The sequence below is a fragment of the Lactuca virosa genome, chromosome 3 (genome assembly GCF_052849685.1).
Source record: "Lactuca virosa cultivar CGN04683 chromosome 3, Lactuca_virosa_CGN04683_v6, whole genome shotgun sequence".
In the NCBI taxonomy this organism is placed as follows: domain Eukaryota; kingdom Viridiplantae; phylum Streptophyta; class Magnoliopsida; order Asterales; family Asteraceae; genus Lactuca; species Lactuca virosa.
In genome coordinates this window covers 344,956,198-344,968,615 of record NC_136428.1, presented here as the reverse complement: position 1 = coordinate 344,968,615, position 12,418 = coordinate 344,956,198, and the positions used below count along the sequence as shown (strand labels likewise).

General features: G+C 38.9%; 1 pseudogene across 1 annotated transcript in view; it reads right to left on the bottom strand.

Moving 5' to 3' along the window:
- Window positions 1-12,418, bottom strand: part of LOC145167523 (putative disease resistance RPP13-like protein 1) — a 260,684-nt pseudogene that overhangs the window by 145,353 nt on the left and 102,913 nt on the right. The window lies entirely within an intron of this gene.

The following is a 12,418-nucleotide window of genomic DNA, read 5'->3' as shown; positions in this document are numbered from 1 at the left end:
GGTAATCACCAACCCACTCTCCGCCATCAGCTGCATAAGAAGTCCTGGCTATCTCCCGCTAACTAGCTAATGAATACTATTACATATGCCTACGACTAGATAATTCTTCGAATGATAGATCCTACCTGTGACAACCGTCAATTTTTGGCCAAGTCAAAGTCAACCAAAGTCAACAAGTCAAACCGGTCAACTCATCTAACCCTTGTATATTAGGGTTTCCATCATGATCCTTATTGTACTACTCACAATCTTAAAATAAAGTATCACTTAGAGTTTTCACGTGTTCGGAAATTCTAAACCCTAATTAGGGTAAGTGATGAATCTACTCGATAAAACCTTATTCCATACATGAAGTCCTCCAACCCCGGACGTTTCCGCCATCCTTGGTTTGGGGGTGTGACAGATTGGTATCAGAGCATTGTTTATAGTGAACTAAGTATATCGAACCACATAAGATATACAAACTATAAATGCATTGGGACTAAGGTCTCAGATGTAACATTTTCAAATAACTATACTTTTAGAAATAAATAATTTCTTGTTAAAAGTACATACATGCATAGCGGTTTAGTGTCATGTCTAAGGAAAACACAAAAGTTAAAAATAGAGAAGTTGTGCAATGTGAATATGCCCTGGGATATGCAATCAAGTCGGGGAGGGATATAGCCTGATCAACTATATTCGTCCGAGAAATGACTAACATGTGCCGGGGGATAGTCATGGTGGACAACAAGTCTATCAACTTACCAACGCCCATACAAGAAAATCGTTAAGAACCAAACATAATATTAAAATACTATAGGAGTATTTTGTGATACTATAACTAACTTATGTGAAAACTAAAGACCCCTATTAGTAGGTCTATAATGCCTGAGTGCATACGCTAAGGTTATACATAATTAAAGATATTATAGACTCAGAATCTATGACTATTGCTCTATTTCATGTTCCTTGTTTGGTTGTGGACTTAGAGTAGAGTCATTTATTCGAAGGTCTATTCTATCTCAGATTATGTATAACTGGTATGCACTATGTGATTATAGATGTGACTGATAAGGATCACCCCCTATAAGTAATTAATTATAGGGTTAGACGCCTATTAATTATCTCTTCCACTCCTATTCTCGCGACGTATAGCCCTTCTAAAGACTCATTTTCGTCTCACCTTTAAACATTTTGGTTGAAAGGTGCCTTCTTCGTAGACCTATAGGGTGCGATCATACCAGCACTAATACACCGGATCCCATCAAAGCTCCCCAACTAAGTGTGTTTGGACAAACATGATCCTAAGTTGAGTAAAGCTTAACGCCTGTACGAAACCTACTTCTACCCACTATCATAACTCCGTCTCAGGAACTTAGCAGAAACACTAAGAATAGTACAGCAATGTGCAAAAATTTATATATGTGAATATAAATTGTAAGAACGCACTTAAGATAATTACCCCCACTCACGAAGTCATTTTTTCATCGTGAAACAGGATTATGTCTTCACAAGAAGGTAACCAGCCGACAAGCAAGGCAGCAACCCTGCAGATAGATCCTGCTACCTTTCAAGCTGCAGTCACAGCAGCCGTGACAGCCGTCATGGCGCAACTCAATGCTAACAACGCCAGCAGAGATGGAATCGGTACCGACAATACAAATTGTTGTAACAATCAAGAACACCGGCGGGTGTCTGCCAATGAAGGCGCCTCAGGCCACCAACCTACGAACAAGAAACGAGAGTTTTGGAACGAAAAGGAGTGTAACCTACCTCAAAAATTTGCTAGAAGACAGCAGCCCATGGCCACCCCTGCCATTACAACACCAGTCACGACACATGCCTCGACACTAGTCACAGGGCCTGTCATCCCAGCACCGGTCAGACCATATATGGGAACACTCCCAAAGTGTAACAAGTGTAACTTCCATCACAATGGGGTTTGCCGGGTGATGCACTGTAAAAACTGCAACAAGAACGGACATACTGTCCGTTTCTGCAGGAACCCAACCTAGCACCTCCCTTCAATCACCAACACCAAGGTGGGCCGAATGTGCTACCGAGGCGGTGAAACGGGACACTTCAAGAGAGAATGTCCAACTGAGAAGAATGACGGGGGAGCAGGAGGAGTGTGACGAACAAACCAGTAGGAGCAACAAGGAAACCTTTTTAGGACTTTTGTAATGTTTCCAACAACAAAAACGTTTAAGCACCATATGTTTGTAATGAATTTGGTATGTTTGCTAAAATTTCCGTCTTTCGAAAAGTAGTTAAAATACTCTCTCGTCCGAATCAAATCAAAGACATTCATATATGGCCTTAAAATCATTACCTGTAAGCTGTGATGACTTGGTGCATACATCAGGGTTAATTTTAATCAAAATACCAAAGACTTAAAGCAAATAATTCCATCCTGACTCCTGTTCCGTGTCTAGTAGTGGGAATTGAATGGAGCCACCCACTCGACGATTTCACCAATATCAAATTTCATACGATTTACATATACCGCTCGACCATAGAGTGACCTGTCAGGGATTATGATATCAAGTATTATCGCTAACTATCAGAACCCACTCACTACCAGTGCTAGTTGTTGTAGTATGAATCATCTGTGGTAATAATAACATCGAACAAAATGGGACACACTAAAAAGATATTGTTGTCGTCATTCGATTTCAATTGATATACTCCTCACCTTCCTGACTAAACGGCTGCGAAAAGACCTTTCACCTAATCTCGAAAAACCTTCGGCTTTCATAAACACAAATCCAACACGGACCTCCGGGCCATCTCTCGCTGCGAAACCCCAAAAACACTCACCAGAGGAGTATTATACCTTCTGAAACCTTACCACCAGTATTTACAAGAAGACCCTTAGGGAATGTCACGCATGCAGCAGATAAGGTTCAAGCACAGAAGCTTGGGACGAGTACGGTTAGTCTACCACTACTACGTGTATACGCGAGGATAATGTATAATTAAGATTCTACGGACATTGGATGTGTGCTTCCGCCCTATTTCCTGTTCCTTGTCTGGTTGTGGACTTGGGGCAGAGTCACCCATCCAACTGTCTCACCAACCTTAATTACATAAGACCTATATGCGCAAGTTAATGATAGATGGACCAGGTACGAGTCCTACCATGAACTTCGGGACCAGGTACCCAGGAGTGCAAGTGAACGCCCTATCATCCGAATAAGCCTAGTCGTGTAAACCGAACCCATATGTTCCCTACCGATCTAATCAAACGAGAAACACTAAAGCAGACCCTATGCAGCGCTCCGAAGAGAAATTATCACTTATGGCTTAGTGCAAGTTCGAGAAAGGCTGAAAACACCTCGAGAACACGACAAAACCCGAATAAGCCTTATCTTATATATAAAAACACAGGGTTTTTACTAGTGAATCTATGATGGCTAGTGTAAACATTATGGTCATGTCTCATTAAGATACTATGGACTTAGGATGTGTGATTCCGCCTCATTCCCTGTTCCTTGTTTGGTTGTGGGCTTAAGGCGGGGTCACCCATCCGAATGCCCTTGTAATCTTAATGATATACGACTAGTTTACATTAAGCGATTATAAAAGAACTGGTAAGACTTATAATGCAAGTTTCATCACAATTTGTTGAAACATTCGTAATGCTGGAACTCACTAACTTCATTATAAAATATTCGAAGTAGTAATACCAAGGATAGAGCGGAGAGCATAAAGGCACACATTGAATACACTATCATTCCAAAACAATAACTCCTTTTAAATCGATTCAGCTCAAGTTACAATAAGAAATTCCAAGGTCGTCATTTAACATCAAGTGAGTTGTTCCTCACCATAATCAATTTCTTGTACTACGAAAAGTTCCCCCATCTTTTCCTCCAAATTCTTGAAGTCCCAGTCGAAACGCTAATTTCGGGACGAAATTCTTTCTAACGGGGGGATGATGTGACAACCGTCAATTTTTGGCCAAGTCAAAGTCAACCAAAGTCAACAAGTCAAACCGGTCAACTCATCTAACCCTTGTATATTAGGGTTTCCATCATGATCCTTATTGTACTACTCGCAATCTTAAAATAAAGTATCACTTAGAGTTTTCACGTGTTCGGAAATTCTAAACCCTAATTAGGGTAAGTGATGAATCTACTCGATAAAACCTTATTCCATACCCCTCGAGAGCGTATAACATTCATAACAAGGCTTAACAGAGTGTAAGAACCTTGCGTTGTGAAGCCAAACACTCAAAAAGGTCACAAAAGAAGTCTCTCCCAATCTCTTTCACTCTAACTCTCCCAAAACTCTCTAAGTATGTGAAATCCCTCCAAGAATGTCAAATCTCTCCCAAATCTCTCTCTGTATGAGAAATCTCTCCAAGAATGTCAAATCTCTCCCAAATCTCTCTCTGTATGAGAAATCTCTCCAAGAATGTCAAATCTCTCCCAAATCTCTCTCTGAATGAGAAATCTCTCCAAGAATGTCAAATCTCTCCCAAATCTCTCCAAGTATGTGAAATCTCTCCCAAATCTCTCCAAGTATGTGAAATCTCTCCCAAATATCTCTCTGAATGAGAAATCTCTCCAATTATGTGAAATCTCTCCCAAATATCTCTCCGAATGCCAAATCTCTCCAAGTATGTCAAATCTCTCCCAAATCTCTCTAAGTATGACAAATCTCTCCCAAATCTCTCTCAAAATCTCTCTCAACTTTTTATAATCACTAGGGGCATCCCGACCCTCGAATTTGGCGAAAACAGCCCAAAAACGGAAGTCTACGCGAAAAACGGACTTAAGGAGCCGAAACTCCTCTTAGGAACCGAAACCCCTCTCAAGGAACCGAAACCCTCTAAAGGAACCGAAACCCTCTCAGGAACCGAAACCTCTTAGGAGCCGAGACCCTCTCAACCGAAATGGACCGAGTGCTCTGTCTATTTCGGTCCCCTGATCATGCTGAACCGAGACCTGACCTTGCTGAACCGAAACTGACTTTCGGCTCTCCTTCTCACCTTCGGTCCGAGGAGACTCCATGTTCGGTCCGAGAGGACTACACTTCGGTCCGAGAGGCGACCCTGCGCAGCCGAGACCGAGCCTCGCCTTCTGTCCCTTCTCCTCGCACTCTCGGTTTCTCTTCCCCCTTCTCTCGGATTCCTCTCCAGCAACCGAACCTCGGCCCAGAACCGAGAGGTCTCGCAGGTAGGCCATTTCTTCCCGGTTTTCGACTAGTTTTGCATTTTAGGCCCGTTTTTAATTATTTTAACGCGGGATTTTCACCCAAAACTTTATTTTAACATATAAGGTCCCATATTTATTAATTAATCACGTTTTTGGGGATGAATCTTATCCAAGAAGAGTGGGTGAAGTACAAGAGGTGGAGTGTTGACTTTTCTTAGGTTTATGACACAAGCAACCACCCATACCCACTCCATGACCAACCACACTCCTTCCACCATACCTAAGTCATGTCAATGTACTTTTCCATCATTTTCCAGCCATTTCCCACGTTCTTAGAGCTGGAACATCCACCCTCTCTCCTCACTTCACTCATTTTCTCTCATTTCCACCAAAAGATCAAACACTTTTCTCTCAACTCTTCTCTCTCAATTTCGAGATTTCCAAGGCTTTCCTTCTATTTTTGGTAAGTATCTTCATCATCCTTATGATTATTACACTTCCTTCTACTCCAATCATAGATTGCTTACACAAATATCGTCATATTTGTGTTAGATCTTCGAATCTTCAAGCATCTTCCAAGTGTTCTTGAGTTGAACACTACCTTTCTCCATCATCCATCTACTGAAATCACTCAAGGTGAGTTCATACCCCTATCTTTTCATGTTTTTCTTAAGTTTTAAGGGGGGCAATACAAGTTAAAACACCAGGAACACAACTAAACTCATTTAACAGCCTTCATCAGAAAAGTTCAACTCCAGTCACGGACTGTTTTGGTAAACTTAAACATTTTAATTTTCAAAACTGTATTAGGTGCAAATAGTTCAGGTTCATACCTTTAAAATGACTACTTGCACATCACCATACGATGTTTCTACGATTTATGGTGATTTTTACAAAACTGTCTATCATTTCATAAACAAATCCGGACTAGTCTGTGAATATGAACATTTTCACACATGTTAAAGACTTCTAAAAATCATAATAAAAATTATGAATAAACTAGACACATTTTATGAACTCTCAGAATTTACGGATTTAGTTTTCGACTTTGTATGATTTTTCTATGATTTTTCTAAAACAGTGCAGAAAGCTTAAAAACTAGTTAACAGCTTATAACTTTCATAACACTTTGTATTATGTTGAGCAAAGTGTATAACAATACGTTCTAAATATTGAATGTAATTTTTTGTTAGTTTATCATCATAAACTGAAATTTAGTCATTCATGATAAGATTTTTCATTCATTTCGAACACATATAATAAGCTATAATAAGCGTAGTTTATGGATTCACAGCATTAATGTATTTTCATAAAAGAGTTCTTTTCCAGTACAAACGTTTTGGATAAACTATAATAGGTATAGTTTATGTATCATTTACATTTCAAACTCATTTACCAAAGGTTTTCAGTTAAGTTCACGTAAATCTATTGATAAATAAACTTGTGAGTCATTCACTTCGTGTTACCTTCATGGTAATAAATCAAAAAGTTATGTAAATTATAACAAGAGTCTCTTGTAGGGAGAGCGTGATAGTTGTGTATAGATCTATATTGGGTTTGACAAACCCACACCTAAGCTGCATGCAACAGCTAGACCGGCAGGTCTGTGGTGACAAGTGTCATTTAACGTACGACGCCTGAAGAACGTCGTGTTACGAGGCCATCAAAACTAGTCTTAGCATGGTTATAATAGCTCACATGTGGTATTAATATATTATAAGATTTACGGCTTCTGTTTAAATTAGCGAGTTATATCGATATAACTCACAGGAAATATCTTTAAGTATGGAAATATACTTGTTTTCGGTCCTGGGATTTAGGACCACCTAACTTTAAAAAGGGGTTTTATATCGATCTAAAATCACTTTTATATCTTTAAGTATGGAAAATACTTGTTTACTTTCGGTCCTGGGGTTTAGGACTACGTAACTTTTATAAGGAAAATATAGGATTTTCTTTGGATCATATTTCTATCAAAACTATTTCATCTAGAATTGTTAGACTTCAGCTATAATTGCTAGGTGTATATGCTAGAGTTATATAAGAATCAAGTCACAATCGACTTAGAATTGGTGGGCCCGCCTCATCTCCTGTTCCTTGTTTGGTTGTGGATCTAGGGCAGACCCATTATATTCAACGGTTTATTCAACTTAAAATTTATATAACTTATATACACTGGGCGATTATAGAGGGAATCTATGGGTCCCTCTAGGGTTCATTATCACATAACATAGAAGCATTCATTTCACTTAATAAAGAAAATATTGGATTTTCTGAAAACATACTTTGTCGCTTTTACAAGGAAAACGGTTTCTTTCTCAAACAAAACTCTTATGAACTCACCAACTTAATTGTTGACACTTTTTCAAAACTACTTGTATTCTCAGGAAATCAGTGAAACAGGAAAACCAACAGCGTTTTGAGGATGGGACGATAAATCGTCAAACATTTCATTTTGTCATCATAATGTAATTGATTTTGAAACATGTAAACTTATTCCATGGTGTAACCTTTTCAATTATATTTATGATGGTTGTATTTACTTTGAGCACTATTATATTCGTTGTTGTGATACTATACATGAAGTCCTCCACCCCCGGACGTTTCCGCCATCCTTGGTTTGGGGGTGTGACACTACCCTACAGCGGTTAGACTCAAACAAGAGGTGCGCAATAGAGCTAGACCCAACCTTCTGAAATTATTTAGACCTCGCAATATGTAACATAACATATTCATTTACTAGCTAGTAAAAGATAACTAGAACTCTTAAAAGCGCAAAGCAAGCAGCATTCGAGCATCGAGTAAACATAATCAAGAATATCTCATTCAGGCCATCACTGGCTAATCTGTACTAGCATGCAGTTCATAAAACTGAGATACATATAACAGGCACATAAGGCATCCTTCCTAGATCCTTAGTCCTAAACTAGCATGCAATTCTCATAAAGCTGATACACATATAATAGGCACATAAGGCATCCTTCCTAGATCATCTAATCTAGCATGCATTTCTCATAATCATATCATAACATAAACTTGTATGGTTAATTTTGTGAGTACTTACTTGAGCCCGACTGATTGCATGCACCACACCCATTTTCTCTTTTCAAAATTCTTTTTGTAAAAACAATTTTCTTTTGAAAATTTTCATACCATGTCCTTAGTTTGAGTTCAGACACACCTGAGAGTGTGCTCGAATCCCTCAAACCTAGGCTCTGATATCAACTTGAAACATCCCAAAAATATAGTCCAAAAAATTTGTTTTAAATCAGTAATAAAAACCATCAATATCACCCATCACAAAAAGTCACAACCATATATCTCAAAAATATCATAATATATGTCAATGTATCAAAATCATATGTTAAAAATCATAGTAAATCCTCCCAGGCTAAAAACTATGGTGTGTGCCATGCAGTCATCCCGAGCTCTTCCCCTTACTAGCGGAAGTACCTGAAGCCAAAACTGAAAACATGTAAGCACGAAGCTTAGTGAGTCTCCCCAACTACCACATACCATACACATATCACATAAACATATCTTGGGCCCCGCCCCTGCTACATCGATTCAAGCCCGGCATCGGGCCCCGCCCGGCATCGAACCCTATTCGGCATCGGGCCCCGCCCGACATCGAGCACATCTCGGAATACATGTGAACATAATCAATAATACATATAAACCTAAGCATATAACATTAACACTTAAACATTCCTTAGGCCCCGCCCAACATCGGACCGTAATCCGGTAACATACTAACGTTCCTCGGGACCGCCCCGACATCGGACCGAAGTCCGGCAACATACAATACAAACACATGCAAGAATCACAAAGACATCAAGCATACAAGCATTCCTCGGGACCGCCCCGTCATCGGATCGAAATCCGGAAAAGCATATAAACCTACATTGGGCCCCGCCCGATATCGGACCGCAGTCCGGAACTACTACTAACTAAACGGGCCGACCTTGGTGCCTTAGACCTGTTCCTACTGGAGGAAACTCACCTCGAATGCTAGCTGTGAAATCTCGTGTGAGGAATCTCTAACGGCTGCTCCACCAACTCCCCGGCCATCAATTTCACAATAACACTTAGTTAAAACCTGATAATCCTTCTTAGGGTAAAATGACCATTTTACCCCTGGCCAAAGTCAACATTTTGGTCCAAGTCACAGCGAAGGTCAACTCCCAATCAACTCAACTCGTCGAGTTACTTCCTAACTCGACGATTTCCTATATTACTCAGGATCGTGGTTAACCGAGTCAACTTTTCGAGTCCCTTCACATACTCGTCAAGTTCTACCTGGCATACAATCGGGACAACCTGACTTCAACTCGTCGAGTCCCTTTCTGGACTCGCCGATTTCCCCTGTCTGTTTGGGCTATTTTAATGGATTAAGCCCCTACACTTCAGATCCAAGCTTCATACTTCACATAAACCCTGAAAATGTCCTTTTAAGGGTAATGTTTCTGACTTTACCCATTAATACCACTTCTTAAAGGGTTTAGCTCAAACCCTAATTCATTGGGACCTAGAACTTGGTCCTTAAGCCCTCCATACACCAAACTCAAGCTTACAACCTCATATCTAAAACCCTAACACTACTTGGACACGTAAAGTTCCCACCTTTCCCACAGCCTTTTGGGGCTAAAAAGGCCAATATGACTCTCTAAGGCTTGCATGGGGGATCCAATGGCATAAAGTTTGCACCTTTATGTCATAACAGCCGCTCCAGATACTAGATCTGGAAGAATACCCTCTTGGATCGATCATTTCCCAAAAGCTACCAATCTTGGACCAAAAACCCACATGAAGAGGACATAAAGAGATCTAATGAGCTAATAGCCAATATAGAAACTTGATTGCCAGAAAATGTAGCAAATGGAGTGTAGCTTCTAGATCTACTCTTTCCCTCTTGAGCCCTCTATCTTCTTCCTCTTCCACAAGCTTCAAAAGAACACAAAGATCACTCAAAATGGCTCACACTCTCAAATAAAGCTCTAGGTTTCGTGGATTAAGGTTTGGGACAAGGAGGCTGGAAATGAGGCCAAGGGGTGGGGGTTAAGGAGCTTAAATAGGGTGCAAAACGCCGAGATTAGGGTTTCACTCTGGCCGAGCTACTCGTCGAGTCGAGGGCTCTTGACTCGTCGAGTAAATAGCTCAATCCCCGCGCATAATCAGCCCTCTACTCGACGAGTTAGGGCCACCAACTCGTCGAGTTCCTCTTTCAAAATAAATAATTAAATGAATTAAATGCATACCAGGGACCAGGCATTACAAAGATAAGCCATTTGAGATACCCAAGGTTGATTTTATACACTTTATTTAGTAAATATTCTCCAAGTAACCGACAATGCAGGTTACAATGGGGACATCAAAGCATGTTGGGATTTGATAACAACGTGGTATGCTCTTAGTATTTTCTTGGTGTTTAATACTCTTTTTTTTCATTTCCTACATATTTATTATTTTAGTTGAACTATTTGACTTTAAGTTTTGATTTCTAAAACCACATAGCTTATGAATATGCAAAATTCTCAATAGTTTTGTGCTCATTATGTAATACCTCTTAATACTATTGCAATTGTCAGGTGCTTCCCATATAAATCTGTTGAGACTCTTTGTTTAAGGGCAAGAAATATCATGGTATGTTGAAAAGATAAAGGAAAGTATTTTGTTTAGTCTAATTTGCATATTGGAGTTCAAGTTGTAATTTTATAGTCTATTATTATATTTAGAGTTTTGTGTTTGATTTTACCAGTAATTTTATAAGAACAGTTTGTTCCCATATCAACTGAATGCTTATTCCATAGTTTTTCTACATATTTGATTGCCAAATTTTTTAATGATCTCTTTAAATGTTGGTCAAGCAAATTAGCCTTTATGTTTCATTTTACAATTTATCAAAGATAGTTTTAGGAATGTTATGTCAATAAATGTCACACCCCAAAACCAGAACGGCGGAAACATTCGGGGGCGGAGGACGTCATGTACAGTATCATAACAATTGAAAAGTAATGAGACATAGCAACACAAACATTCATACATTGATATAACAAACTTACATTGTTTACATATTGTATTTGTTCACAAGTTACACAAAAGTTGAATATAATAACTAAAAAGTAGGAAAAACATGAAACGACGATGCCGGCCCTCAAGAAATTTGATTACCTGCCTACTGGTTTCCTGAGAATACAAGTCATTTTGAAAAGCATCAACTAAAAAGTTGGTGAGTTTATAAGCATTTTGTTTTAGAAAGTAAGTTCTTGTTCCTTGAAATTGTTTGTGTGCTCCTTCAGAAAATCCTATATTTTCTTAGTAAAATGGAATGTAAGAAGTGTGCCCCATACTCATTCTTTCTATGATTACTTAGTTCATACTAGCTATATATAAACCAATATCGAACGAACAGTTGAATGTGTCGATCTGCCATAAGCCCACAACAAAACAAGGAACAAGAAATGAGGCGGAAGTCACACATTCCACTGCCTATCGGATATCATTTATATATGACTCTAATGTATAAGCTAAGAAATCATAGAATTAATAATTAAGGGTCCTTTATGTTAAACTCTCAGAAAATCTGATATTTTCTATAAAAAGTAGCTTGTGAGTCTCGTTACAAAATCTGTATATAGTTGCAAGCATATTTTATTTTTCCCTTGTTTGTATCAGAAAGAAGGTGTTCCCAGAAAGTTGAATTGTAAACTGTTTGCTTGTAAAATAATGATGTCTATCCTGAAAAGTCCTATACTTCCCATAAAACCGTATTGTAATTTTAAATGTTCCAATACCAAAAAGTACAAGTATAAATTCGATACTTAATTGAATGATACCCAATTTTGTTATAAATAAAACTAGTTGAAGATGTGGTTGCCCTGTAAACTAGATGCGATGTTAATATCCCCCTATGATCACTTAGAATATACGAGTTGCATAAAATCGAGGTCGAAGAGACAGTCGGGTGGGTAAATCTGCCCTAAGCCCACAACCAAACAAGGAACAGGAAATAAGGCGGAAGTCACACATCCCACTGTCTATCGGACATTAATTTTATATAACCCTGATGTATATGTTGAGCAATCACAGAATTGATATCCCCTTAAGACTGTTTAAAAAGTATATTACTACGTAAATACGTCGTTGTTTTCTCCATGTGAGTTCTTATAACCATACTAATATGACGGATGGCCTAATACGACGTTCTTCAGGCGTCAGAATCGTTAATGACCACTACAAGAAATTTGGGTGTTTACTCACACATATTATGTGTA